At 44.6% G+C, this 23,715-nt stretch overlaps 1 protein-coding gene and 1 non-coding gene across 3 annotated transcripts in view; both read right to left on the bottom strand.

Annotated features, from left to right (window-relative positions):
• Window positions 1-23,715, bottom strand: part of LOC136867495 (uncharacterized) — a 743,927-nt gene that overhangs the window by 70,177 nt on the left and 650,035 nt on the right. The window lies entirely within an intron of this gene.
• Window positions 1,712-1,866, bottom strand: LOC136867519 (5.8S ribosomal RNA). Its single transcript, XR_010859717.2, has one exon. It is a non-coding gene; the product is annotated as a 5.8S ribosomal RNA (ribosomal RNA).

The following is a 23,715-nucleotide window of genomic DNA, read 5'->3' as shown; positions in this document are numbered from 1 at the left end:
TTATAACTCGTGTTACAAGCAATCGGTAAGGAACTTCCTTGAGGCAGAGTCTCTCAAAACCCTGTTCGTCCATGTACGAGAAATTATAACTCCTGGCGTATATGATGTCCAAGATAATATCATTTCTATTCGGGTGCCTTAACTCTGCGTTTGGTTCATCCCACAGCGCCAGTTCTGCTTACCAAAAGTGGCCCACTTGGCACTCCGATCCAAGAAATAAATCTCTCGCGGCTTCAAAAATGTTTTAAGCAAACCGGAGATCTCACCCATTTAAAGTTTGAGAATAGGTTGAGGTCGTTTCGGCCCCAACGTCTCTAATCATTCGCTTGACCTGATGAGACTCGTTCGAGCACCAGCTTTCCTGAGGGAAACTTCGGAGGGAACCAGCTACTAGATGGTTCGATTAGTCTTTCGCCCCTATACCCAGGTCCGACGATCGATTTGCATGTCAGAATCGCTACGGACCTCCATCAGGGTTTCCCCTGACATCGTACTGGCCAGGCAGAGTCCCAACGTGTACGCTCTGGGTGCGCCCCAACTCGCAATGAGAACGAGACGCCCCGGGAATGCGGAGCCGCACAGCAGCGCGGCCCATCTTCCCTCGGTCCGCACGAGGCGGGACCTTCACTTTCATTGAGCCTTTAGGTTTAGTGTCAACCCAATGACTCGCGCACATGTTAGACTCCTTGGTCCGTGTTTCAAGACGGGTCGTGAAATTACCGGCAGCTTTTGCGCCGCTGACGGGAGTCTACAAGTTCTTCTGTCCGAGGCATCCCCAAACCAACAGCTGAGCGGGGCCGGAGTTCCGTCGGCCATGCCACGCGCTCTCGCTTGTCAACTCCGCGCACACATACCGGGGGAGAAGTGCGGCCCACCGACCTTCCCACCACTACCCGGCCGAGTAGAAACCCGTTACCACCCTGACGCCGGATTGCTCCGTGCAGGAGCAGGGGAAGAGGCGCGGATAAGGCTTGAATCTCCCCGGTTGAGGTATTTTCGGGTTTCTCACGTTTACCCCCGAACGGTTTCACGTACTCTTGAACTCACTCTTCAAAGTTCTTTTCAACTTTCCCTCACGGTACTTGTTCGCTATCGGTCTCGTGGTCATATTTAGCCTTAGATGGAGTTTACCACCCACTTACGGCTGCATTCTCAAGCAACCCCACTCTAAGGAGAGATCCTCCCGGAAGCCGCAGCGATCTCTACGGGCCTGGCACCCTCTGCGTAACGTGGCCCCATTCAAGAAGGACTTGAACTCGCCGCAGGTTCCCGGGATAAGTGGACCCTCCCAAACACTACATTTCTCGGCAGGGTGAACCTGCGAGATTCGGTGCTGGGCTCTTCCCTGTTCGCTCGCCGCTACTAAGGGAATCCTTGTTAGTTTCTTTTCCTCCGCTTAATAATATGCTTAAATTCAGCGGGTAGTCTCGCCTGCTCTAAGGTCGTGTTTGGTTTGTGCGTGTCGCACAAAATGTTCGGTCGCTGCACACACAGCACACACTTTCGAGCTTGGTCGCGGGGCAAGGGCGGCGAACCGGCGCCAGCAGACACAAAGACGCTGCGCGGACCAACCCTCCCGTCTCACACACTCTCAGTGGTGGTGTCGACCGGTCCAGCTCCACCGGGGTGAGGAGACGCGGCGGCGGCCGTGGCCACACGAACCGCGACGCTCCCACCCTCCGAACGCAATGTCGCGTTCAGTTTTAGCAACCGACCCTCAGCCAGGCGTGATCCGGGAACGGAATCGATGGACCACAACGTGCGTTCAAAATATCGATGTTCATGTATTCTGCAGTTCACATGTCGACGCGCAATTTGCTGCGTTCTTCATCGACCCACGAGCCGAGTGATCCACCGTTCAGGGTTGTTTTTTCATTTTTAGATCGTTCTCTCCACGGTGAGTGGAGGAGAAGCAATCATTTTCATGCGTTTCTCGTCACAGAGCTAAGAAGTGTTTCGAGCATGGGCGTGGCGTTCATTTAAAACCTGCCAGCCGGGCCGAAGTCGCGACGGGTCCCCTCCATTGAGCGAGGAGGTAGGTACCCAATGCCGAACGTCTGTATAGAAGGAGTCGCGGCCGCGCGGACTGCGACACTCCAGCTGTCGGCCGCTTACAACGTACGTACAGGACTCGCCTGAGCTCGCAACAGCGGGCTCGGCAGGAGTCCCGCTCCTCGAGGGAGCCTCGCCGGAGGAGACGACCGCGCGGGGCCGCGGCTTACAGAGTACGAACAGGACTCGCCTGAGCTCGCAACAGCGGGCTCGGCAGGAGTCTCGCTCCTCGAGGGAGCCTCGCCGGAGGAGAGAACCGAGCGGGGCCGCGGCTTACAGAGTACGTACAGGACTCGCCTGAGCTCGCAACAGCGGGCTCGGCAGGAGTCTCGCTCCTCGAGGGAGCCTCACCGGAGGAGAGGACCGCGCGGGGCCGCCGCTTACAGAGTACGTACGGGACTCGCCTGAGCTCGCAACAGCGGGCTCGGCAGGAGTCTCGCTCCTCGAGGGAGCCTCGCCGGAGGAGAGGACCGAGCGGGGCCGCGGCTTACATAGTACGTACAGGACTCGCCTGAGCTCGCAACAGCGGGCTCGGCAGGAGTCTCGCTCCTCGAGGGAGCCTCACCGGAGGAGAGGACCGCGCGGGGCCGCCGCTTACAGAGTACGAACAGGACTCGCCTGAGCTCGCAACAGCGGGCTCGGCAGGAGTCTCGCTCCTCGAGGGAGCCTCACCGGAGGAGAGGACCGCGCGGGGCCGCCGCTTACAGAGTACGTACGGGACTCGCCTGAGCTCGCAACAGCGGGCTCGGCAGGAGTCTCGCTCCTCGAGGGAGCCTCACCGGAGGAGAGGACCGCGCGGGGCCGCCGCTTACAGAGTACGTACAGGACTCGCCTGAGCTCGCAACAGCGGGCTCGGCAGGAGTCTCGCTCCTCGAGGGAGCCTCGCCGGAGGAGAGGACCGCGCGGGGCCGCCGCTTACAGAGTACGTACAGGACTCGCCTGAGCTCGCAACAGCGGGCTCGCCAGGAGTCTCGCTCCTCGAGGGAGCCTCACCGGAGGAGAGGACCGCGCGGGGCCGCGGCTTACTGAGTACGAACAGGACTCGCCTGAGCTCGCAACAGCGGGCTCGGCAGGAGTCTCGCTCCTCGAGGGAGCCTCGCCGGAGGAGAGGACCGCGCGGGGCCGCCCGACTCCTCCTTCTCGAAATGTTTTTTGATAAAACAATTTCGGTAATGATCCTTCCGCAGGTTCACCTACGGAAACCTTGTTACGACTTTTACTTCCTCTAAATAATGAAGTTACCGAGCTCGATAGCTGCAGTCGCTTAATTGCGGCCAGTATCCAGTAATCGGGAGATAGTGGGTTCGAGCCCCACTGTCGGCAGCCCTGAAGATGGTTTTCCGTGGTTTCCCATTTTCACACCAGGCAGATGCCGGGGCTGTACCTTAATTAAGGCCACGGCCGCTTCCTGCCAATTCCTAGGCCTTTCCTGTCCCATCGTCGCTGTAAGACGTATCTGTGTCGGTGCGACGTAAAGCAAATAGCAAAAAAAAGAAAAAAAAATCAAGTTTGGTCATCTTTCCAGACACATTGGAAACTGCGCGAAGCAGATCCCGCGCACCGGTCCGAAGACCTCATTAAATCATTCAATCGGTAGTAGCGACGGGCGGTGTGTACAAAGGGCAGGGACGTAATCAACGCGAGCTTATGACTCGCGCTTACTGGGAATTCCTCGTTCATGGGGAACAATTACAAGCCCCAATCCCTAGCACGAAGGAGGTTCAACGGGTTGTCCGGTCCTTTCGGACTAGGAGGACACGCTAGCGCGCGTGCGGCATCACAGAGCTGTTGTGTTGTCGCCGGTAGCACGAACGGATACCGGATGCGACTATTTAGCAGACTAGAGTCTCGTTCGTTATCGGCATTAACCAGACAAATCGCTCCACCAACTAAGAATGGCCATGCACCACCACCCACCGAATCAAGAAAGAGCTCTCAATCTGTCAATCCTCCCGCTGTCCGAGCCTGGTGAGGTTTCCCGTATTGAGTCAAATTAAGCCGCAGGCTCCACTCCTGGTGGTGAACTTCCGTCATTTCCTTTAAGTTTCAGCTTTGCAACCATACTTCTCCTGGAACCCAAACGCTTTGGTTTCCCGGGAGCTGCCCGCCGAGTCATCGGAGGAACTTCGGCGGATCGCTAGCTGGCATCGTTTATGGTTAGAACTAGGGCGGTATCTGATCGTCTTCTAACCTCTAACTTTCGTTCTTGATTAATGAAAACATACTTGGTAAATGCTTTCGCTTCGCTCCGTCCTGCGACGATCCAAGAATTTCACCTCCGTCGCAATGCGAATGCCCGCGCCTGTCCCATAAGGAAGACGTAGTATCGTACCCCTACGCTGATGATATAGTGATCGGATCAAGAGACATCACGAAACTACAAAAAGTGATAAAAGATATGGATTAATGGTGCTACGAACATAAGTTTGAAATTAATATAACAAAAACAAAAATGATGGTATTTAGGCAAGGAGGAAATATCCCAGCAATGGCAGAAATCGTGATAAAGAGGCAGAAAGTATCCACAGTAAACGACTTCAAGTACCTTGGCATTACTCTGCAAACAAGTGCCAAATGCTTTACAAAACATGTAACAGAGAAAGCAATACAGGGGGTACGGGCGATGCATAAGATCACTCAGCCTAGAGACGGCGGTGGCTCATGCCTATAATAACATATGGCACCAGACTTGCCCGCCAATGAGTACTCGTTAAAGGATTTAATATGTACTCATTCCGATTACGGGGCCTCGGACGAGTCCCGTATCGTTATTTTTCGCCACTACCTCCCCGTGCCGGGAGTGGGTAGTTTGCGCGCCTGTTGCCTTCCTTGGATGTGGTAGCCGCTTCTCAGGCTCCCTCTTCGGAATCGAACCCTGATTCCCCCGTTACCCGCTAGAAGCATGGTAGGCGCAGAACCTACCATCGACAGTTGATAAGGCAGATATTTGAAAGATGCGTCGACGGTACGAGGACCGTGTGATCAGCCCAAAGTTATTCAGAGTCACCAAGGCAAACGGACCGGACGAGCCGACCGATTGATTTTGATCTAATAAAAGCGTCCCTTCCACTTCTGGTCGGGACTCTGTTTGCATGTATTAGCTCTAGAATTATCACAGTTATCCAAGTAAAGTGGTACGATCTAAGGAACCATAACTAATTTAATGTGCCACCTTAATTTGGCTTGCACTGAGACATGCATGAGACAAGCATATGACTACTGGCAGGATCAACCAGGGAGCTGGCTGGCTCGAGAGCCGTAGCCCGACGCCGAGGAGTGCGGCCTGCGGGACAGAGATTTACTTTGCTCTGTTGGCCGGCCGAGTGGCCGCCAACTAAATTTTCATAGGCCGCCGAGCACGGGCTCTCACCCGGCCGGCGTGCCTTCACTAGGGATCGGGTCCCTTCACTATCCATCGTCACATCTCCACTTCGTCCGCTGCTGAGGTCGACAGGACCGTACGAGAGGCGTACGACACTACATTCTCACGCCCGAGCAAGGGCGAGCGGTTACCAACATTACTGAGCGCCGCATATGAGCATGAGCACTGGGTGTGCAGAGGCTCGCAGCATTGCGGGCAGCCTGCCGCTCTCCAAGATAATATCAAATTTGAGTGGAGACAGTTAGTTTAGCCATCACTAAAACAGGACGTAAACACGGGGACTTTACCGAAGTAAAGTCTGGAGGCACATTGACTGCAGTTGGAAGGTACCGTCTGGCTACAGCAACATACAATCATCGTGGGTCCCTTACCTCCTTCGCAAGTACAGTATATCATAATTATCGACGTCTTCTCACGATGGCCAGAAGCAGTTCCGCTAGCAGATACAGTCTCATTTACCTTATTTTCAAGGACGATATCTCGTGTTGGTGTTCCTCAGATCATCACCACAGTGCGCGGAAGACACATTGGCCACATCCCACGAACTGACCCCGTCAACTCTTCCACTAATCTTGTTGGGTCTTCGCTCGTATGTTACATCATCCTACCAATCCAAGGGAAATGACTTTTGGTTCCACAATCAGGTTTCCAGAATTGTTTGTTTCATAGGGTCAAACTTTGTATTTTCGACCAGGTCCGTCATTTATCCACGTCTGGTTTTGGGACTGGCTGTTTGTCTTAACACACCCTTACAACCCTAGAAATAGGTAATAGATTAATGTATCCATCCACATGGGGCTGACGTCAGAAAGGTGATCAGAAGAGATGCGAGGGGAACAAGGTATTCCTGTAAACATTTCAACATTCGGTTTTTAACGAATCTTGACTTTCCGTAGCCGCTTAGACACCGAAAAATTAGATTTCCATCATAACTGCGATCTGCTATCGAGGTATTTGGACCGTAGACCTCGTACCTGATTTTTGAGACTCGATGTTAGAGGGTTTATTCATAACCTCATTGCAATTATTCCGAACTGATGTTTATTTTAAAAGGTGTATGACTTCTCTTAAAGGTCTTAAAGGCGACATGCGCATCTGTAAGGATAGGACACATCTATGACAAATTCTAACGCTGTAGACGGCATATACCCTCAGTCCCCGATTCACCGGAAATAACAAACGAAGGTTAAAATCCCTGATCCATCCGGGAATCGAACCCGAGACCTCTTGTGATAAAGGCCAGGCTGCTAACTATTTAGTCATGGAGTCGGAGAACTGATATTATTGGACGATATTCTTCCAACATCCAGTGTAATAAGTTCCCGTGCTATGGTTGTTGCGAGAGTTATCACGTATGTATAGAAGAGAGTTCTCCTGTCAAACAGGCTGTGGATTGCCTGTCCATGAGCAGTCAACCACCTCTAGTGTTTCGAAAGCTAACTTATTTCCCCAAGCACAAAGAAAATAGGAACAAACCTGCGAGAACCTGTCAATCATACCCGGAATTTATACTGAATATTTAATTATTATACTATCCGTGCCTCTGTAAGTGAAACCTGAGTTCCACTTCCGGTGGGTAGGCATCTAAGTGAACGTCAGGGCGATATTCCTTCACAGAAGTGTAAGAGGGAATCGAACCCACGCCTTCAATTGGGCAATACTGGATTAAAGTAAGAAAAGTTACTGCATGACCGTCGCCAAACTTATGTGAGGATACCACAGCGAAAGGGTATTCGACCATTGGAATATGAGTCTAGTGTACTGCGAGTTCAGACGAATATATGCGAAAGTCTGGTCGTCCGAAATCGTGGGTACGCTGCGCATCTTTTTACTGCGTATTCCGCCAAATTAGTTCGAGTATGTGTGAGGGAAAGGAGTAAGAATGAAACGGGAAAATCGAAGTATCTTATGATGTACTGCGCTGATGAGGTGATCAGCTGAAGTATAGTACTGCTGGAGTTTATGATGCAAGTGATAGTTAAGACTTATTATGTGAATAATTTTCGGACAGAAAAATAAAGTAAAATAATACAAAGTAAAAATGAAATTTACTACGTTCATCCAGTTGCCTCGCCACGTCTCTCCGACCGGGCGAGTTGGCCGTGCGGTTAGGGGCGCGCAGCTGTGAGCATGCATCCGTGAGATAGTGGGTTGGGATCCCACTGTCGGCAACCCTGAAGGTGGTTTTCCGTGGTTTCCCATTTTAACACCAGGAAAATTCTGGGTATATACCTTAATTAAGGCCACGGCCGCTACCTTCCTATCTTATAGTCGCCATAAGTGCCGGTGTGATGTAAAGCAAATAGCAGAAGAAAAGCCTCTCCATAACTCGTTCTGAACATTCTGCATGTGATAACGAGATTCTCGCTGGTTCGATGAATCCTTATCACGTACGAAAATTATCAGCTTATGACATTCATGACAAAACGTAGTTATTACTCCAAAAATTCCGGACTAATCTGTATATTTCGCAGTTCGCAGTTCTCTTACGAACAGTGCAGTGTACAGTCGTTTGGATCGTTCTTCTGTATCCGTACTTTCCGCTTCTAAGGGAGGACTCTCCTTCTTCCTGCTTACGGAGCGGTTGCCTACAGAACAGTTTTAAAACTGAGGAAGGAAATATAATTAAAATTAAGTGAATGGGCCGTCATTTTTACCTGGCTCGGTATTATGCAGGGCCACGCCGAGAGCGTTAAAACTTTGAGCCGTCGCCGCTAGCAGCCCCCGATAACACGTACTGCTGTGGACGGCCATTGTAAGCCAGCGAATTCTCAATTAGGTGCTGCTGTTTGAATCCCGACAGTCATCGAGTATTATTTCCTTTTCTCTCGTCAGGATTGCCGTATCATGCTATAGGATATCCTGCTTCGAGGATTATTTTCTCTTTCCACTTCACTCTTGTCCTTACCTGCGGTACTGCTTTCGTCCGTTTTAGGACGGGCACGACAGAGAAGCTCCTCAACATTCTGCGATACGTCCATATTTAAAGACCTGCAGTCGGTTCATGTACGGGGCATTTCGTGTCGATTTTTCGACACCCTAAATCAGCACGAACGTGGTGTGCGATGATGGTAATGACGTACGCAGAGGAGGAAACCCAGTGTCTGCACATAGCCCAAGCCTGTGGAATAACCCCAAGTAGTCTACTCAAGGCTGAACATCGTCATGAGACTGAATCACGGTTCACAACATATAGCAGAGATCTGGGAATCAGCAAATGATTTTGGCATGCAATCTAGAGCTTAGAAATTATATATTACCAGCTCTCATATCCTGCCGGATAGAATGGTTATGGCGATTTTTTTCCCCAGCGCGACTCGAACGAAATAACCACGGTATTGATCACGGCCGCCAGGCAAGGAAAGTATGACGCTCCACGCGATTCAAATTGTAGATCATTTTTGCACAACAAGGAGTAAGCGAGCCAGAACGTATCGCAGCCTGTGTATAGTTGAAATGGTGCAATACGAATGATGATTTTAAAGAATGTCTGGGCAAAATTCAATTCAAGGCCATCTCAGTTCCAAAGACGTGCTTCCTCTCATTTTCTTTGATTATTTTACTTCAGTTTCAGGGTACATTTGATTTCTCCGTTGTCTAAAGGTAGCACCTTTGCCGCTTTCCCGGAGGCTTCGGGTTTAATTCCCGGTCAGTCAAGGGATTTTTAATTATGGACTGAAGGCTAGAGCGGGTTTCACTCAGCTTTGTGAGACCAACTTACGAGAGGCAGTTGATCCGGTCATGAAAGTTAACCTATACAGCTGAAGACGTAATCACATGTACCACGAGGTAGCTTTCGTCTGGGTGTTCTATTTACAATGTACCGTAGGTCGTAGTCCTAAGTCTCTGATTGCCTTCTAATTGTTATTGAGGTACACTACTTGCAATATAATATTTTCTAAATTGACATAAATATATCTTAATTTTTTGCTAGTGGCTTTGCGTCGCACCGTAACGATGGGATAGAAAAGGCCTAGGAGTGGGGAGGAAGCGGCCGTGGCCTTAATTAAAGTACAGCTCCAGAATTTGCCCGGCGTGAAAATGTGAAACCACGGAAAACGAACTTCAGGACTGCCGATAGTGGGATTCGAACCCACTATCTCACGGATGCAAGCTCACAGCTGCCCGCCCCTAACCGGACGGCCAACTCGCCCGGTAATGCGTCTTACGGTTAGCGGTCATCTGAAATTTGCTATACCAAGTATGTGACGCGATGTTGCCTGGCAGCCATGCAGGATGTGATGTGAAGTATTGATGGATGGCCATGTCTGAGAGACATATTATCAAAGACGGGCGTTAGAGTACACATGGTCGATAAGACCATGAACAAAGTTCTTTTTGTCAAAGAGGCCTCATCTCACCAAACTCTATGGAACTCTATGTGTTAGTTTCACCGTTTCGAGAACTCAATCATTCACTTGTGGTCTGCAAAATTGATTCGTTGTATGCAAATAAATACATCGTTATCAATTTGACTTTAATTTACTGTAGAACCTATTTATTATCATTTGATTTTTTCAACAGGAAATTTGACACTATTTTGTGTGGGTGAATTTTTAAGTGATGCGATGTTGATTACACTACATGGAAATGAGTATTTTATATTCCTGTAGTTTGCGCAATTATGTTGCCCCTAGAAACGCTGGCTTTATCGGATACAAGACGAACCACGCTATACTCGGCATGTCAAATATATTACATTCTTAAAAAGCAATGAAGGAAATTAATGTACAAAGCTTGCACTGGAATACATATATGTAAAAAATTAAGCAGTCAGTTAATATAAAGTAGTTTTTCAAACCTACCTTATATACCAAGTTACAAGACGGCTGTAGTTATAAAAATCTAGTTTAAATTTAGGTAAAATAAGGTGTCATATTTGAAGTGCAGGTTACTGTATGATGGAAAAGAACGGCAGGCATCGCATCCTGAGTCCTGCCATGTAAAATAAGGCATTTAATAAATAAATAAATAAATAAATAAATAAATAAATAAATAAATAAATAAATAAATAAATAAATAAATAAATAAATAAATAAATAAATAAATAAATAAATAAATACATAAATAAATAAATAAATAAATAAATAACACACTTGATACAATCAGAGTAAATCGGGGAGCCAATTACTGCCAATGCGGGAAAAACGGTAAGAAGGCAATCGCAAATTTCCGTGCGATTACTTTTAATTATGCTATATTACTATATCATTTTTGACCGTCAGGTTTCCTTATTTTAATATACTTCCTTTTATTCTTATTTTATGTGAGATATTTTGTTTCGATGTAGTTCCTTGTAATAGTCGGTATTCATGTAAGAGTTTGTGTATTTTTGTTGTTACGTTTTAATTTTACGTGGTCGTCATGAGGATATCTCCCACTTGCAGTGTGTTTGTTAATAAAAATATCTCTCCCAGTTTTGTCCGTGTACTTAAAATCGAGTTCTTGAAGGCATATTGCTCTTCTAATTTTAAGGTATATTTTGTGAGTGGGAATTACTAATTTACATACCTGTTTATTCAGGTCACCAGTTGTGGATTAGAAGCAGCACTTTAGTGCACAATCTTCTTCCAGCCTCAAATGTTAGTTACACTGCTGTTGTGAAATTCCATATGCACTCATTTGTTCGATATTATTTTTAGTTTGAAATGTTCCCGGGAGGAAGATAATTTGTAATAGGAGGGTGGGAGGAGCAGCAAAAGGGGTCGCCAGGTGGGAAGGTATGGGAACCTCTGTGTTTTCCATAATACAGCAGTCACCATTACTACTGATAATGTGAATCACTTACACTCCCCTGTACACGTGCGATGTACTGTGAGGGTGTGTACGCCCGTCGTGTCCTGTTACTAGAGGCAGGTCGATTACATCAGCGATAATGGCACAGCAAACATAAACAAACAAACAAACAAGTGGTTTCTGTTTAAAGTATGGCTCATCTTTGTCTAGCTCCTGGGTTCATCTGGCATAGGGAAGCTGAAGTGTTGTCCGCATTTAACACAAGGAGATTTAGTACCTAAGAAACTGAAGTAAGACCTAACATTTCTATTGCTTAGTGAACTGTGTCATATCTTTATGCTTTATAGACCTTGGGAATAGAGGAAGATCGTGCCAACCCTCTTGGTTGCTCTCTCTCCCCACAGAGAGTCACCAGTTAAAATACCACGTCAGATGGTTATGAACTTAGTTCTGAAGATCGAGACTAGTTATAAATATAACTGTTATGGATACTTTTTCGCTTGTACACTTTGAATTTGTCATCTCTATGGACTGTTGATTCAGAGCTCTTAGGAGTAAGTAAGTATCATGGGGTAATGTGCTAATAATATGGTTGTTGTTCTTGTTCTTCTATAAAATTGTTGAAGGTGGATTTCAATATAGTTCGCACGAGAGAAAATAAAGCGTGTTTTGATATAAATATAGAGTAAGACGAGGATATTGTGACAATAACTATACTAAGCTGGAAACATCCCATACGGCAATAGGGACGGGCTCAGAAGTTAATTATAGTTAACTCTTAAAACAGGAACGATTTTTCAAATGTATTCGTTAACGGTAAGGATTACAAGTAATCACTAGTACAAGGACAGTCAGTAGGGTAAGTGTCTAGCTGTAACTGTTGTACTGTACACAGAAGTAGGCTGAGTTACTTCGCCTTGTACAACATAATGTCGATCGGGTGTTAAAAATATGGAATCGTACAACAAAAGTTAAAGGAGCTTAAATGAAATATATATGCTTGAAAAATTATTGGTAGCGAACCCACAAGCCACACGACAAAATAACACGATCACTACAGCCCGGAGTTTGAGGCAGTACGGAAACCAAGCGCAGCGCGTAACAAGAACACATTGTACTGCGTGCCGAGCTCAAGTGCGGCCAGTATCCAGTATTCGGGAGATAGTAAGTTCAAACCCCACTGTAGGCAGCCCTCAAGATGGTTTTATGTGATTTCCAATTTTCAAAACCGGCAATTGCTTAGGCTGTACATTAATTAAGGCCACAGCCGCTTCTTTTCCACTCCCAGCCTGTCGCACCGTCGCCATAAGACCTATCTGTGTCGGTGTGACGTAAAACAACTATAAAAACCCACTATACAAGACAGTTATAATATTTGCATAAACATTAGGGGTATGGCATATGAGAACCCCTACAATTTATGCCACTCTGACTACATTACAGAAGAACGGGTTGCTACTAACCAAATTAGTTTGCGTTCTAACCTTTTACTGTCTAAGACTCCGAAGTAACGACAGTGTGTCTGTACGTTGACTATTTCGGCGAAAGTTTCATTCAGTCGTCCGTTTCAGTTGTAATAATGACCATCTGCGTATTTTCTAGCTTTAGCGCCCGTCTTTTTGAGTTCTTATAACTTCAAAACTACTTGATACATTTCTACCAAACTTCATATTTAGAATTCACCTGTCACTGGGTAGGTTCTACGTCCAAATTTATTTCTAAATTCCTGAATAGAAGGGGGGTTTATACGAAAGCGAAACCATACTTTTGCACTCCCACAAAATACACGCAACCAGACATAACAGAAATAAATTTCTAAAACATTTCTCATGCGTATCATTTGGGTACGAGGATTGATACGGGAAATATCATTATGTTTTTATGTCTAAGTTCGGGCGGACTTTAAAAAAAGCTTTTTTCTCAATTTGTCTGTTCGTCCGTTTTTTGAGTTCTTATAACTCGGAAACTACTCTATATATTTCTACCAATATTTATATCTGTCCTTGGGTAGGTATTACGGTCAATATTATTTCTAAATTTTTGATTGGTTCGTGGGTTTATAAGAAGTGGAAATACTGATTTCACCCTCCCATAAAATATACATGACCAAACAATTTCTAAAAATGTTTTTCCCATGTGCAGCTTTGCGGTAGGAGAATAACAAGGGGCTGTCATGTCATTTCGAGTTGGGTTAACTAAAGAGCCATTTTACTCGTCGATAGAACAGATAATAAGAGGTGTTTCATAAGTCTTCAGCTCAGCGCCACTCCCGCTTTCAGATGAAATAGAGAGAACTCTGTGGTCCACTTACTTCATGTTACTGCCACGAGCTTTCTTACACGAATTTCAGTTTAACATGCAGTATTAAACGTTTGTATACAGGGATGTAACTTCGCATAGATTCATGAAGGAATCATGATATCGCTTACCAATTCCCGTGCGAAGTAAGGGTACATACAATAGTGATCACATATCGTTACAAGCGTGTAGAGGTTAAAATACTTGTTACCTTATTTAACATCGACTACTCCAGGACAAAGAATATCGCCTGAGTTGCGTAGGCTATTTAGTGAATGATCAGTTTCCCAAAGTAAATTTGGCATTGGGTGCTATTAGAAAATAAAATATGAAGGACTGCCTTAGTCTCGTCTAGTGTCCATTGTATCAACAGTTCTAGGAAATGTTGATACCTTGTTACCAAGGCAAGAAGCTTGGTAATGAAGGGGAATAGCATGCAGTTTTTTGCACTAAAGATCGGATGGAGTGTAGTAACTTTTCGACAGGCAGTCCAAGAACGTCATATGAATACTTTGTTTAGTTGAGTGGAATGTGGCAAAGAAACACTCGACTTTAAACACCGGCTATGTTGTTAAAGTTGCCCATAACGGAACCCGAATTAAGCGGAAAACTGTCTTATATGAGATTTTTGTTGGTTTCAAAGTTTTTGTTGTTGTTATTTTAATCTTACATGGATAAAGAATTAAGATAATTTTATAATTACAGTGAATCAGTGAAATATCAACGAACAAGACAATTAGAGTTTAATTGAGCCATTAAAATCGGCTTAAAATGAATTTAGCTTAATTATGCTTCTTTCATAGAAAATCACAGTTAATTCTACGATCATGTAAATCTATGCTCAACGTGACTTCTTATTTTCACGACGAACTATCATTAATTATAAATTAGTTTCAATTTATTTCCAGATTTATATCGGAATAATTCTAATTCCAAATAAGACCATTTCACATAATTAACTTGGACTAAAACGAAAATTTTTCAGAAAATGTATCTTGGTTTTATTTCTTTCAATAAATCATGCAACATTTATTATATCTACCATGGTTATTATTTGCCGAATTATGCCCACATATTTAATTTTGACGTATCAATTCCATGCTGGACACGCCTGGAGTGTTTCATGGTACGCCGATGATGAGCTACTCTATAAACGGGCAGAGTATACTCGCTCAGTAACGTCATCTATTCGTTACTATAAGAACCCAGGCTCTTAGTTTGATTCCAGACGATAACGAATTTTTGCATGGGTTACTTATCGCCAAGGAACACACTCTAATGTGGATAGACGGGAAGTATTTAGACCTCACATCGGATAAACCGATCAGTTCGTTAAGTACGACGAACATGCCCTTCATGAGTATCTAACTCGTAAACCGCGTACCGAACACGACACCACGTTTGTGATGGTTACGAGACGATACAGACGTGGAGTGAAGCCAAGCATGTCATCTACATGGCGATAAAGATTATTGAACATTGCGCGTGTTCGTTTGATTGAAGTTCCTTTTATATTTTTATATTTGCGATTAGCTTTAAGTCGCACCGACCGGATAGGTCTTATGGCAGCAATGAGATAGGAAAGAGTAAGGAAGTAGCCGTTGGTACAGCCGCAGTATTTGTCTGGTGTGACAATATGAAACCAGGGAAAACCATCTTCAGGGCTGCCGATATTGGCATTCAAATCCACTATCATGCGGATGCAAGCTCACAGCTCCACACCCCTGCCACGCGCCCATTCGGGAGGTTTGTTCCCCACTTTATAAACCACCGGCGGTACAGACACCGGCGTGGAAGACAAGGATTTTATGGAGGTCTGTATCGAGCAGAATCTCTCGTTTCTCAAGTCGATTCCTAGCTCGATACGGTACTGGGTGCAGCACAAGAAGGACGTATTTGCGATGATCCGTCAGGCAGGTAACCTGAAGTCACTCTCTCGTCGTCTAAGATCCGATACATATCCATTTTCTACGCTTTTCCATGCAGCGGAAAAAATTTCCGAGTGCGAAGATTTCCCTCACTCTCTCTCTATCCTCCTGACTGGAAACAGCTTGTCTCCACATGGTGCGGGAGGATTGTCGAGCTTATTACTGAGAATATTTTAACGCCTAGTTACAATATTGTTTCCATGTGGTGCATATTTTTGTTTACTCGTGAAAGACGGTGTTATGCAGCATACTGTAGGAGTGCATGAATACATTCCGGCGGTGCTGAACGGAAAGGTTCAATTTCCTTTACACATTCGCGTAGGAAAAGCGTCAATTGTTCTGATGGACTGGATATCCATATGTGCCTAGGACACGTGACTGATAAGAAGGGCGTTGTGACATACAAGATTTTGTTTCTTCAAAGACGATATGTTCTTCGGATGTTTACAGAAGATCCTTCGAAATCTTTGGTGATGAGTTTGAAGCATGCTAGTGGGGATGTTATCAACTTGAGCACGTCAAAATGGGGAGTGATGATTCATGTCAGTACTGAGAGCGTGTGTGTAGAGTTTCGTGACATTACCTGCAACGATGCCGAAGCGGATTCACCCCTAATGGGAGGGCTACGTAACACTTTCCGATGCAAAATATAGCTATTCTGCAATGCATGGAATGTGCAAGAAGCGTGATTTATGGATATCAAAGAACGGGATCAGTGATGTATTGAATAAGAGAATCGGTGAGAAAAGTGAAGGCTCTTGTCTAAGATGCTAAACCTGTCCCCAAAAGGACTATCGCACGTAATGTCTGTTTCAACAGTGAAGGCCATGATCATAAGCGCCGAGTTCGCAAGATGTTGTCTTGTCACATTTCAGAACATCGCACTAACGCAAGTGAGCTGTATGAAGGCTATCTGGCAGGGGACAGGTGGAAAAATGTGGTGGCATTAGACGAAGCGTACGTGTATCTTAGTAATTTTAACAAACCACGCTCGATTTTGTATCGCCCAAAAATAAAAAATAAAAAAATTAATATTGTAAAAACAGAGCCAGGAACGTGTTCCAAGGGGTTTCATTATCATCGCTGGATATTGCTACAATGACAAGCTAACCATTCGCCGAGTCGCTAATAATGTGAAGGTGAACTCTACGTACTATCAACAAGAGGTTTTGACACCCATTTTCAACACAGATACGACAGCACTGTACGGGTAATCAGGTAAGGGCAGATCAAGGCCACATGCGTTCCTCGACTCGTCTTTTCTTAGAGAGAATTGAAATGGAAACTGGATCCATGCAATTCCTTTAACTAACCTTCCACTGAGGGCATCCAATGGGTCACCCATGGAGTTCTGTGCAGTTGGACTTTAGGTAATAGACATCCACCCGCTATCGATGGCTACTGGAAAGCTTGTCTGGAGGAGTGGGATAAGGAAGACATACTAGCTCTGCGAAAAAGTGTGCTGCAATGGAAATTACCTTGTCGGGCTATAACTAGATATCCAGGCTTTCCATCTGAGCATGATCATTGGTGGAGACGTGGCTTTCTATAAGCTAATTACATTCAAACACCGTCCCCAGATATTCCGAATGACCTTATGTAAACGCTAACAGCCTAAGAGGTGTGTTTTATAATAGCAGAAATCAGTGTTAGTGTTCTCGACGAAACTCAGTTTCGAAATCCTTTCTTATATTAAAATCTTGAAGTGATGGCTTTGGGACGACCACTTTTGCTTCTGAACGTTTGTCAGGACCAGTCTACCGTTGTAGAATATTCAAGCTTCAACTTCATATTTGTACAATCATTCAGCAGCAACGTCATGGACTTAACACTTATGGCTCAGGCGAGTGTTTATTTTACTCTCATTATCCGATTAACTTGGACTCAGAATTGACATGCACAAGATAAAAGATGGACGTTACTAGAACTCGTAACACGCACATTCTTATGAACAATTTGAGGAACATATTGAATAAGTACGGAAGTTTTAGCACCTTGTCAGTGGATTACTGAAGACTTGCGGCCGGATTTAGAAATTCCTGTACGAATAGAAATAGCTAGAGGTAGCTTTCTGAAAGTAAGGAATCGACTGTGTGACAGAAGCTTTAGCAAGGAGACATGCTACAACTTCGTCAGATGCTCTGTATGTTTAGTGCTTCTGTATGGCGCTGAAGTATGGACTCTTACCGGGCGAGTTGGCCGTGCGGTTAGGGGTGCTCGGCTGTGAGCTTGCTTCCGGGAGATAGTGGGTTCAAATACCACTGTCGACAGCCCTGAAGCTGGTTTTCTGTGGTTTCCCATTTTCACACAAGGCAAATGCTGGGGCTGCACCTTAATTAAGGCCACGGCCGGTTCCTTCCAACTCCTAGGCCTTTCCTATCCCATCGTCGCCATAAGACCTATCTGTGTTGGTGCGGCGTAAACCCACTAGCAAAAAGATAACATGGACTCTGAAATGTAACAGCATTAGGAAAGTAAATGCCTTCGAGATGTGGGTGTTCGGAACGATGTAATAGATCTCGTGGAATGACCACGTCCGTAATGCTGACGCACTCAGACACAGGAGGGAGCGAATGTTGGTGTGTACAAGCAATAAAGAAAGAGTCTACGTTGGGCGTATTATGAGAAATGACAAGTACAACGTGCTAAAAATCATCATGCAGCATAAAATTGATGGACGTAGAAGTCGCGGTCTTGGCTGAGGATCTTACAGGACTAGATTCTAGGAGACCGATGAGGACAACCGACATCGTGTGATTGTGGCCAACCTTCAATAATGGAGAAGGAACTACAGGAAGAAGACCTGATTATATTTTTATCACAGGATGGTTTAATGCCCATGGATAATGAAGCACCAAAGAGTTCGAAGTAAGGGCTAGTCATCACGTTTGTAGATTAAAAAAGAACATACGACAGTATTCATCGTGAATCATTATTAAAAAGCCTTAAAGAATTTGGCTTACACCAAAAACTTGTTAACCTCATTAGTATGACTTTTAAAAATACGAAGGCAAAAGTTAAATTTAGAGGTGAATCATCAGAATCATTCACTATAAGAACTGGACTTCGACAAGGAGACGGACTTTCACCATTGTTATTTAATTATGCATTGGAGAAGGTTATGCGTGAATGGAACAAGAAATACTAACCAACTATCAAGATCGGTAGAAGTATTAAACTCAACTGCCTTGTTTTTGCGGACGATTTAGCATTACTTGCAAATACAATAGAAGAGGCTAAATTTCAAATTGAACAAGTAGAAATTATAGCAAAATAAAATGGGATGAAAAATTTCATTTGAAAAAACGGAAATTATGCCAACTTTTAAAGTTGATTTACCAGTTATTTAACTGAACGGTAATAAAGAGATTAAAATTGTTCAGAAATTCAAATATCTTGGGGAAATAATAACAAGGAACACAAATGAAAAAGAAGCAATAGATCACAGAACGACTAAATTTAAACAAGCACAAAGACTTACCTGGCCAACCTATAAAAAAATCTCTTTCGATAAACGCTAAGCTGAAACACTACAATTCCATAGTTAAACCAGAGGCAACGTATGCTAGTGAAACTTTATTCAAATTAAATGTAAAATCTACAACAGACAAATTACAGGAAAGGAAACTGAGAGAAGAATTCTTAGAACAATTATTAATAAAAAAACACCAAGTTGATGGACAGTGGAGATTGTTGCCTAACAACATTGTCTATCGTGAATGTGAATCAATAATATTTACAATGCGTAAAAGGAGAATTTCCTTTTTCTGTCACATATCAAGATTACCAGACACCAGGATATTGAAACAACTATTCGATTACTTTTTGAAGAATAAAATCAATAATAATTGGTTTAAAGAAATTCAGGATAATTTGGAAGAATTGGGTATAACTCGGCAACAAATCAAAGACAGAAAAGAGAAGAGGATTTTGAAGAACAAAAGCATAAGTCTCAAACTAAAAACAGTTGAACGGAAACGATATACTATATGGGACACACGAAGGGCTTCCAGGTCGGAGAGGATGAGAAGGTTCTGGGAGAAGAAATTAACTCAAATGTATTGATTTAAGTGCTCCAATGTGGGCGTAAAGTATGTAAATAAAATAAAATAAAATATAATATAATATAATATAATATAATATAATATAATATAATATAATATAATATAATATAATATAATATAATATAATATAATATAATATAATATAATATAATATAATATAATATGCGAAGCGTCACCACCAAATTCGACGTGCCTTTTCTGGTACGCAATAACGTTGGAGGTGTAATTACGAGATAATATGAGACAATGCCTTTATTTTTAGAAGTGATTGTATGGAAGACAAGATCTAAGTGAACTGTTAAGCTAATTGACTCCCTCAAGGTTCAGCGGTGACACCAAATGGAAATTAATCCCCTCAAGCTCATCACCTGATTGCTTCTCCTCGAGCTGTGATCACAATGTCTGAGAGCTCCAGTCACAGCATCGCGTTAGATAGTTTGTAGCACAATAAATATCAGATGTTGTGGATATTTACGCAACACGCTCATTTCGCTAGCAGGAAGAGTTGTCTAGTCTGCTCATCCGTAATGTAGTGTGAGTAACATAACTTCTAGGGTTTCTAGTGAGCCTTACCTAATTTTATGGAAATATCACAGCTGAGCCGTTGAGTGGGCTAAAATAAACTTGTTATTCACTTTAGAAAGTTAGCGTTGTACCCTATTACTCCCTTAACATCCGGGTTCTAGTAGGAGTTCTGCACAGTTTTATTTATAGAGAAGGCTCCACTGAAATCCATACATTCTCTGTTCATCGATAAGTTTGTAATAAATGAGACACTAGCTCGAAATTAGGTGAAAGGGTAGCTTAATGCAATAGTTTTAGGTGGCCTTGGATTGGTTCACATTTGTTTTGTTTCCTTATAGGTGCCATGAATAGAAGCATAAAATGAAGGATGAAAGGCTATTCGAAGAATAGAAGGAAATTTTGAAGTGGTACTCAACTTTGAAAACATTTCTGCGCCACAATGAGAATGGAGAACACAGCCATTGACGCGTCCTGAGTGGTGTAGATTGTCCTCTCTTCTTTGAAGGAACAGTTACCAGTACGGTTTACCTCGACGGTCTGCAGACATCAATTTTACCTGCAATCCGGGAGCTCTATGGGGTCGAGAGCTTTTGTCTACAACTAGATGGTTCTTAGCTTACTAGAATCAAGACATCAGAATGTACCTTGATGGTATTTTTCCTGAATTGTGGATGGGCTGAAGAGGCGCTGTCACATTTCCAGCATGGTCTCGAGGCCTATCAACTCAACACTCCTAACCCTTCGGGTTCCTGACAGATGTTGTGTATAGGGCACTGTGTTCGACTCTTGATGGTAGTCACTTCGAACATCTCAGGTAATTTCAGTAAGTTGAACATTAAGTCACATCTGAACCAAATTCCAGACATGTATCTCACTTTATTAGAAAGTTATCCATGGGCAAACAGTGTATATATTTATGGGGCTCCACACGGCTTCTCTCAGCTCAGGGGCTCACCACTTGTAAAACGCGTCTAATTTAATGTTTTCTTCTTCTGGCGCCGTTTTGTGAATGTGTTTCCATACTAAGGAACACCTTCTCCGTCCCGTTTACATTCTGCGTTCAATTGTGTCAGACTGCGTTTATCATTCAGGATGGTGTTGCAGCTTTCCTACGTTTTGCGAGGGTTAACACTTTGCTTGATTTCCGGGAGTGACGGAGAATATAGCTTCTCGATGAACATTCCGTGGTACATCCCCACTTTAAGGGGAGTGTGAGAGTGGATGATGCAATTGCCACGTAACCTATATAGCTCGCTCAGTGATGTCAGGTAGTCCGCGATACGCATTCGTACAGTGTACCGCGTAATTGCTTCCTATAGAACAGTAATTGATTCGCTTAGTGCTTTTCATGGTTTATGAATTAGGTTTTGAGCAGGGTATCTTGGTGTGTTGCAGGGGTATACACGCGATTCACAACTACATTTTTAAGATTCATCAATATATGGTACAGCGCTTGTGTACAGTCTGAAGGAGAGCAGTTTCAACACTTGCTGTAATGGAATAATTTTGAGTGTACTTATATCAGTTTTTTCAATCTGATTATCCGTTCACCGAGGGTCACTGTGTGGTGGCGACTACGGTCTCGTTTTCAGAGACGGGGCCGGTAACCCTTGTGAGACTCGCTCTTTATTAGCAATTACTACAGTGCAGGTAACACGGCGTACACTCATATACTACAGTCTACAACTCCTTGGACTGGCGCTTACCGTATAGGCAACACAGTGTACACCTGTGTACGTACTACAGTCGATATGTTCGTGGACTGTTGGTTATCGTGTGGGCAACATGGCGTACACTCATGTACTTCAATCAATAACATTATGAATCGGCGCTTATAGTGTAGGCAACACAGTGTACACCTACGTACGTCCTACAGTCAATGAGTTCGTGGACTGGCGCTTACAGTGTAGGCAACACAGTGTACACCTAGGTACGTCCTACAGTCAATGAGTTCGTGGACTGGCGCTTACAGTGTAGGCAACACAGTGTACATCTGTGTACGTACTACAGACCATAAGTTCGTGGACTGGCGCTTACAGTGTAGGCAACATAGTGTACATCTGTACGTACTACAGTCAATAAGTTCGTGGACTGGCGCTTACAGTGTACACCTGTGTACGTACTACAGTGAATAAGTTCGTGGAGTGGTGCTTACAGTGTAGGCAACACAGTGTACACCTGTGTACGAACTACAGTCAATAAGTTCGTGGAGTGGTGCTTACAGTGTAGGCAACACAGTGTACACCTGTGTACGTACTACAGTGAATAAGTTCGTGGAGTGGTGCTTACAGTGTAGGCAACACAATGTACACCTACGTACGTCCTACAGTCAATGAGTTCGTGGACTGGCGCTTACAGTGTAGGCAACACAGTGTACACCTACGTATGTCCTACAGTCAATGAGTTCGTGGACTGGCGCTTACAGTGTAGGCAACACAGTGTACATCTGTGTACGTACTACAGTCAATAAGTTCGTGGACTAGCGCTTACAGTGTGGGCAACACAGTGTACACCTAGGTACGACCTACAGTCAATGAGTTCGTGGACTGGCGCTTACAGTGTAGACAACACAGTGTACACCTACGTACGTCCTACAGTAAATGAGTTCGTGGACTGGCGCTTACAGTGTAGGCAACACAGTGTACATCTGTGTACGTACTACAGTCAATACGTTCGTGGTCTGGCGCTTACAGTGTACACCTGTGTACGTACTACAGTGAATAAGTTCGTGGAGTGGTGCTTACAGTGTAGGCAACACAGTGTACACCTGTGTACGAACTACAGTCAATAAGTTCGTGGAGTGGTGCTTACAGTGTAGGCAACACAGTGTACACCTGTGTACGAACTACAGTGAATAAGTTCGTGGAGTGGTGCTTACAGTGTAGGCAACACAGTGTACACCTGCGTACGTCCTACAGTCAATGAGTTCGTGGACTGGCGCTTACAGTGTAGGCAACACAGTGTACACCTACGTACGTCCTACAGTCAATGCGTTCGTGGACTGGCGCTTACAGTGTAGGCAACACAGTGTACACCTACGTACGTCCTACAGTCAATGAGTTCGTGGACTGGCGCTTACAGTGTAGGCAACACAGTGTACACCACTAGCGCTTACAGTGTGGGCAACACAGTGTACACCTAGGTACGTCCTACAGTCAATGAGTTCGTGGACTGGCGCTTACAGTGTAGACAACACAGTGTACACCTACGTACGTCCTACAATAAATGAGTTCGTGGACTGGCGCTTACAGTGTAGGCAACACAGTGTACATCTGTGTACGTACTACATTCAATACGTTCGTGGTCTGGCGCTTACAGTGTACACCTGTGTACGTACTACAGTGAATAAGTTCGTGGAGTGGTGCTTACAGTGTAGGCAACACAGTGTACACCTGTGTACGAACTACAGTGAATAAGTTCGTGGAGTGGTGCTTACAGTGTAGGCAACACAGTGTACACCTGCGTACGTCCTACAGTCAATGAGTTCGTGGACTGGCGCTTACAGTGTAGGCAACACAGTGAACACCTACTACGTCCTACAGTCAATGCGTTCGTGGACTGGCGCTTACAGTGTAGGCAACACAGTGTACACCTACGTACGTCCTACAGTCAATGAGTTCGTGGACTGGCGCTTACAGTGTAGGCAACACAGTGTACACCTGCGTACGTCCTACAGTCAATGAGTTCGTGGACTGGCGCTTACAGTGTAGGCAACACAGTGTACATCTAC

This window comes from Anabrus simplex, chromosome 3 (genome assembly GCF_040414725.1).
Source record: "Anabrus simplex isolate iqAnaSimp1 chromosome 3, ASM4041472v1, whole genome shotgun sequence".
In the NCBI taxonomy this organism is placed as follows: Eukaryota; Metazoa; Arthropoda; class Insecta; order Orthoptera; family Tettigoniidae; genus Anabrus; species Anabrus simplex.
Note: the sequence above shows the minus strand (reverse complement) of the source record. Positions and strands in the feature narration are given on the sequence as shown.